Source organism: Macrobrachium nipponense, chromosome 3 (genome assembly GCF_015104395.2).
Source record: "Macrobrachium nipponense isolate FS-2020 chromosome 3, ASM1510439v2, whole genome shotgun sequence".
NCBI lineage: Eukaryota > Metazoa > Arthropoda > Malacostraca > Decapoda > Palaemonidae > Macrobrachium > Macrobrachium nipponense.
In genome coordinates this window covers 101,328,788-101,336,811 of record NC_087202.1, presented here as the reverse complement: position 1 = coordinate 101,336,811, position 8,024 = coordinate 101,328,788, and positions in this window count along the sequence as shown.

Sequence of the window (8,024 nt, the reverse complement as noted above, 5' to 3'; positions counted from 1 at the left end):
TTTTCTTCAAACGTAATAGGTGATTAATATATGATTAAAAGTAGATTTAGGATTCCCATGGAAGACTTCAGGTCAACTTAATGATATCTTTAATCAAATTTCCATTTATGATTTTGAAGGAATAGTAAACACGCATATTAATCATACATGCAAAAGCTTTAACAGTTATATGAGAGTTTTTCTTAGAAGCTTGGAATGCAGACTAAGCCTGCAAAACTAGACTTTATTTTAGTCTGTCGATTCCTTGATATTTATTTTTAGCATTAAACATAGTCCACAATATTGAGTAAGTGGTCATTGAGGGGTTTGTAAGTACGTGTAACTTTTATAATAAATCATTAGACAATGATATGCAAGATTATTTATCAAAGCAAAAACAGGACGATTACAGTTTTTGACAATCTTCTTCACCTGGTTTCTTATAGAATAATTAACGTTTTCACTTGACCAAAGGATGTATTACCATCATAAGAATTAGGTTGACAAAACTGTTAACGGCGTCAACTGGCTCACGATACACTAACAGAATAAAGATGACAAAACTGGTTGAGAAAAATATGGGGCAGCCACCTACATTCAATATGGAGAGATAAAGTCCTTTCCAACGTATATCTGTATTCAAAAGCATCTATAGCGATTTCGTGTAACTGAGGTCGCTTCCTTAAACTATACACTAATGTTTCTGTACCGTATTCATGATTTGATTTCAGTAACCGTGAATTTTGTAATTTATAAAATAAAAAGTCGAATGGTTAGTTTATAAGAAGAAAGCTTAATAAACATTATACATAAATATAAATTGTGCAGTTTGAAGATCGTTTCGTAGAAAAGTGAAAAGCAAGAACTAAAAAATTGGAGGTGAAATTCGTGAACAAAAAATATTCAAGGAAAAATATAACTTATTAGGGCATTTAGATAATCCAGACCTCGGATGTTTACCTATTCCAGGAGCCTCCAATGCAGAAATTACCAGCATCACAGGTTGGACAAACCGAGATGGGCCTCCTTTTACCATCGACCAGAAGACGGGACTCATCACGCTGGCTAGGCTTCGCTCGACTACGAACTCTACGACAAGGTTAAATAACAGACCATTTTCCCCTGGAGTTCTTGGTGTGACATTGCATCAATCGGAGTCCTGAAAACTTTTTTTTTGCCCAACTGCTGGAATTGGAAACGACTTATTCATGTGATTTCTGAACAAACTTTTTACTTAAAAAATGGCCTTAAAAAAAAAATGTGAAATTCCCAGGTTTTCCCAAGCACAATGCTGGGTGGGTTGCAGCAGGTACACACACACCCCACACACGTGTGGTGTGTTATGCATATATAATATATATATTATATATATTATATATATACCCCCCCCTATTATCATTATATTATATATATTATAATATCCCTAATAGAATAATGACTTGTAAGCATTATTTTCTATTGGAAAGGAAAAAAAACACATATCTGTGGTTGTGAGCCTTCTGTGGTACGTGTATAAAGGAGTTAATATTAGATATTTTCTTTATTTAGAAGCACTTATCCATAACTTTCACTTTATACTTATATTATTTATATATATATAATATATCAATTAATATATATTATATATATATAAATTATAATAATACAAAGTATATGGAATAACTGCCTTCTATAAAGAAAATATCTAACATTAAACTACCTTTATACACGTACACAGAAGGTTCACAACCAGATATGTGTTTGTTTTCCTTCCAATAGAATAATGCTTACAAGCTGCACTTGATCTTCACGCTGATCTCCTAAGTGTGAGATCCAATCTTTTTTCTTTTCACCGCGAAGAATAAATCAAACGTCCGTTTTTTCGATTCTTTATTGATTCCACGTTTTCCTCTGGCTGGAATGTCTCCTTGGTTTCATTCTTCTTATCGGTAATAGTTTCCAGTTCCAAATTGCATCCAATTGAGATTGTGAGGCTTTCCCTTCTTCGTCCTTTCAAACCTCCTTTTAATTCCCAGTCATTACGTTCCCCATTTCTTTATGCATGTCAACAACTTCATCTTTCCTTCTAATGACAATTGTCGGATGTTGTCTACCCTACTCCTTGTGGCAGGTCAGTCTATTATTTTGTGTTCAACATTAATTTCTCACCATTTCCTTCCCTTGTATTTAAATTTTTAAATACAAACACACAACACTCACCACCACATTACGTACATAGACACCACACCAACACACACACCACACTACACGACACACACTATATAATAATATATTATATATATTATATATATAGTAATATTATAGATAATAATATATATAGATTATAATTATTATATATATATATTGGTAGATAGATGGATAGTTAGATAAATTGGTAGCATGGTACTTAATACATCCAGTGTGTGAAAACTCAGCATAGGACTAAAGATAATCCTGTAAGTTGGTCAGTCGTTCATATATTTCCAGTATAAGCATATGTTTGCTTTTTGGAAAAGCGTACATTTAATTTTATTATTATTATTTATTTATTTTATTATTATTATTATTAATTATTAATTATTATTATTATTTATTTCAATGATACTTTGCCCTATACTTTTTCAAACAGTTACAACTTCTTCAAGTCCATTCCTAAATCTTTTACTGTTTTCAATTCCAGCAATCAAATTGGTTTGATGCATAATTAGATTGAAAAGGTAATTTGGTCAATTTTCGGACCCACCGGGGGGGGGATGACCAGTTAACTGCAATATCTAAATTACAAACTGCCTTCGCCAAAGTGTTTCATTATGTACATCTTGGAATGTGATGAAGTAGATGATTCTGTATTCTTAACTCACTTTTTCTCCTTAGGAATAATGGAGCATTGACGAAACAGAAGGAATAAAATATGAGCCTTCCTGTTACAAATTCATTATATCTAAATTCCTTTGGGTATTTTCTCCTACCTGTTTGTATCAAAGTTGCATCGCCTTAAATTTATCTGTTAATGGACCATTGCGTGATGTATTTTTCCATGCATCCCCTTAGCCTGGGAGTAGGGAAAACTTCTCTTTCCACTTTCATCCGGTCATAAATATCTTGGCAAACAGAAAATAGCCGAATAAAAACCAGACATCATCTCCCAGCATCTCTTCTGAAGCATGAACGGAGGAAATCGGTCGCTTGTGCAAAGGCCGTTACCTTGAATTATGGATCTCCAATGCAGCTTTTTCAATGTCCCTTGTTTCTGGCGAGCACACGGCTATTGCCGGGAAAGGATATTTTCATGCAGGCGCTTCCTAAGGCAGTGAATAATCCAATTTTTGATAAAGCATTTATCCAGGACGAGAGAGGAGGAGGAGAGGAGAAGGAGAGAACGCGAGAGAGAGAGAGAGAGAGAGAGAGATTTCCTTTCACGGTCCTTTGTAAGGTTACATGGAATTACTAGAGATGGTTAAAATAAAAATAGATGTGAGTTTAACACTCGGCTTTCTGTATATAATCACATTTGTAACATCCAATCATATTTGCCAGAGGTTAGAAACGGCGTTGTGAATCTATTAGATAGTAATAATAATATAATGTTAATAATAGGAAAATCAAACCTTCCCAAGTGCAAATTATAAATTAATTACTCTCTCCCAATGGTCCTCAATATCAGAGATGAATAGAAGTCACTTTCACTTATTTGAAAGGATCTACCTTCATATCCTATTGCATGATAAGAATTTCTTTGATATTTCATTGGTGTTTTTTAACAGTTATTCGTTTTAGTGACGATAATTAACCGAGCAGCAAATAGCCTACTCATGAGGATTCAAAGGGTCTCGTGTAACACGGTTTTTTTGGGAACTTTGCTCCCTTAATCAAAGCATCGGATGTAGACTGAAAAGTTGGACATATGTATAATTTTACAAACCACACACAAAATTTTGTCAGCATTATCAATAACCTTAGAAACCCGATAGTTTTTGATTTTATTTTAGAGTAAAAATTACAACATAGTCCGACGCCATGGCCAATGAGTTACGAGCCATCCCAAGAGTCGAAAAACATTCATTACGTAAGCAAGGTAAACAAAAAAAACACATTCTGACTAAATGTTGCCCCGCCCATCCACCAGACAGAAATGCCATCGGGCTCTGAAACCCAAAGAAACTTTATGGAATGGCGGAACAGATACATAGGATCAGTGCTAGCGGTAGTAATACTACTGTAGCAGTAGTGCCCGCAACAGTTATTAGCAGTAATATACATGAATTAAACGTTTTAGACCAACTGCTGGGATCCTTCTTACAACTACTCCGAGAAATTAGTTTTTTTATAGCCAGAAAGTTTAAATTTTCTAATCCAACCAATTGCCCCCTCCCAACCCATGGTATTTTTTTTTTAAGCCTTCAGTGTTATCCTGAATTATTAACAAGGCGAAAGTGGGGTGGGGGAGCCCCTCATGAAGTCACCATTCTTGAACGATAATTATTGGTGAAGGGTTTAAAGCCACGAATACGGTACCGGCTATGTTTTTTTTCAGTAAATAGGTAGATAGCCAATAAATTAAAAATTTGCTTGGACATTGGATATTAGCAGTTATCAAATCAAGCGTGTTTATACTATGTTTTTGGTAATTACCAACTATTCCCACACATCGTTTGTCAATCTGATTGCTGGTCCTATAAAGTAGAACTGTAATTTACTTAGGAAAACTTATTGTTTGGGAGTTAGACTAATAATCGGGGAAGTTGTTTTTGGTATTCATTAAACGATATTTTGTTGGGTTTTCTTCATTATGACAATTAATTTCAGTGGGGGAGGTTTCCAGAGTTTCATCAAAGGTGTACTGCTTGCTGTGTTTATTTTAAATTTTGTATATCATTGTTTGCCAGAGGTTTAGTCCTTCGTTATGCGTATAGTCCAATCATCCCCATCGAAAAAAGAGGGAAAGAACAAATGATGTCATAAGTTACGTAACAAAAAGTGCGTTTCGAAACCTTTATTTTCTTGAGGTAAGTTTGGCCACCGTCTTCAAAAAAGGTCACTTTTACATTATAAGTACCAAAATTTATTCAACCTACGTATGTGCAGAATACACTCAAAATTTATGTGTTGATATAATATGTTATTCTGGAACTAAGCGTTTATACTTTATGAAATGCCATAGATAAAAAGTTATTGCGAAAAAAACCGTGTTACAGAGGGCCCCCCTGAATCCGCATCGTAATCAGCGGAGGCTTGCTGAATACTGAAGTTGATGATTCCTTCCTAGCCCGGGAAAATATGTATTTAGGGCTTGTGCCTTGTATGATAAGGGCCGCCCTAATGGGACAATTGTTAGACTAGCGATAAAACTTACGCTAAGTCGGTTGGTATTGCACTTTCATCTTCAATGGAGTGTCTGGGGTTTTGGGGTTTTTTAGATCACTTACCGAAGTTCGGTATTATCTTTACGACGATGTGTTAAACTCATGGGTTCGGTGAGGTTCTTGTAGAAAACAAACGTAAGTAACAAAAATAGTAATTTAATTTCTTTCTTTGAAGTTTTACATGGGTGAAGATTCAGGTATGATTGTACAAGTCTCTTCTAATAACGATAGCTTGATCGCTTCTGCCAATGATGATGCGGCTAAAAATTCCTATTTCCTCTACATGATAAAGCTTAGGTAAAGAGGTTACAGGTCTTCTAATGACGAGAGCTAACTTCTGTTCTTTGGCCTGTTCTAACCATCTCTTGGTTACAAGTTATGAAGGAACAGACAGTAGTTTTCGATAACATATGAACATAACATACAATGGACCATAGTTTTCATACGAACACACAATCAAATGAGAACACGCTACAGCATCACGTTAAGGTGGTAGTTGTTCCTCAAGCAGGGAGCTTGGACTAATGTTTATAAACAATTGAGTTGACTACAGGTGACGGGCATGTTATCTTTAGCCTACATACTTATTGTTATAACGTCATCTTTGAGCGTCTTTTCTAGTCTGATCACATTCCATGCAAGCAATCTGGTTTGGACGTCCTCTTTAGTTTTAGACTTTTATATATATGGACTAACATTCCAATAATTTTTTATTATGTAAAATACTTACATATGCTTCAGTGAAGAAAATCGGATTCATTTTCGCATGCCCACTGCAGAAAAACGAACAAGGATTATTGAGATATTTTGCATTGGCTAAGAATCCATTTACCAGGAAGCAAACAATCGACATGGAAGTAATTACATTTCCTTTTATTTGAAAAAATGGTCACGGGTGAGCTAGAGCACATTGCGCATTATTGTATGTTATTATGGAATTTTTTTTCCCGTGACTTGTATACAATCATTGAGCTTCAAATATCGTTTAATTAAATTAATTCAATTCACGACTACTTTCGGAAACATAATCCGAAGGGGAATTGTCTGCAATGAGAAATTTTTATTTTGTGTTAGTAAATTGGAATGGTACTGGAAAGAGCCTCGAACAGATTCGACCACGGTAAAACCTTTCCCAACGTGACTCCAGTGGACTGTGAAGTTGGATAATTAAGCCATACACACACACCAAACACACACCACAACACCACACACACAACACACATAATATATATATAATAATATATATATATATAATCATATATATATATATTATATGTGTGTGTATATATATGTGTATATATAATTATATAATATATGTATTGATATAATATATATTATTATATATATGTAGATATATATATGTAGATATATATAATATCTATATATATATAATATTATATAATTATATATATATAATTACTATATATTTCGGTCAGGAAGAACGGAAGAGAAAATAATAGGTTTCCGGAAAGAATAAGAATGTTGGTCATTTAAGTTTATGATGATTGATATAAGCAATTTTCGTTTTATTTTGATTATTTTGACGCTGGCAATAGTAGTTGTCTAATATTGGAGACTTTAATATTAAGGCTGATTGTTGTACTGTAATCGACACTGGATCTAAAATTAGCAAGAGGTCTAATTACTTGTCGCTATGGGTAATGACACTGGTCCGAAGGAGTTTTTGCACATTATTATGTTACTAGAAATTAGTCACATACATAAAAATGAAGGCAAGATCTTTTGGTAATCACTGTATGGTGTAAAGCATAGTAGTGCAGTTCTCACAGAGGGGTTCTGTAATCCTGAGTTCGATTTCCCGCTCTGCCAACGTGGAATTAGAGGAATTTGTTTTTTGTGATTAGAAATTCCCTTTTGAATATAATTTCCTATACAATAAGCTGTAGGTCCTGTTGCTATGTAACCAGTTGGTTCCTAGGCACTTAAAAATATCTAATCCCTGGTCAGTTTTAGGAGTTGCTGTTAATCAGCTCAGTGGTCTGGTTAACTAAGATATACTGGACTTATCCCAGGGAGGGCGTCCTATGACCGTTTTTCGGGGACCAAGGTTTGGAGGTTGGTTATAGTCAATTTGAGAGTGCTGATTAAAATGAGCTGGGGTACACCTCATGAAAATGTGGGCTAACTCGTCTAGACGCGAAGAATCAAAATGGCCACCACGTGGCTACCAGTGTATAAAAAATTGCATATCTTTGCTTCTAAATGTCCGATTTTTATGGGTTTTGGGTCTAAATATATGTTTTGAAGTTCGGGGATGTCATATATTACCATTTCAGATTGTTATATTGAATGTGATCTTGCAATTTTTATGAAAGAACACGTTTTGTTGTCCAGCATCCCAATTCACTGTGTTGTATACTGTTCCAAACCTATATAGATGATTTCATTGCTGTGCTAAAGTGTTGAGATTGTCCCATGATCCAGGGGTAACGTTGGACCTGTTTTCATCACAATGCCCACCACAGAGGCTGCACTTGTGGCTTTCTTCACTTTTTCATGTCTCCTTTTTTTTTTTTACCTTTTCCCAAGGACGACATGGCTATGACTCATTCAAGGATCTGTATTAAATAAAAAGTGTGTTAGAACAAAGTGATACATTAGTTTAATTAAAACCTATGCATCCTAACCATTAAAAGTGTCTTTCTGGTCTTCTTTGCGTCAGCTGGCGGCCGTCTCGGATTT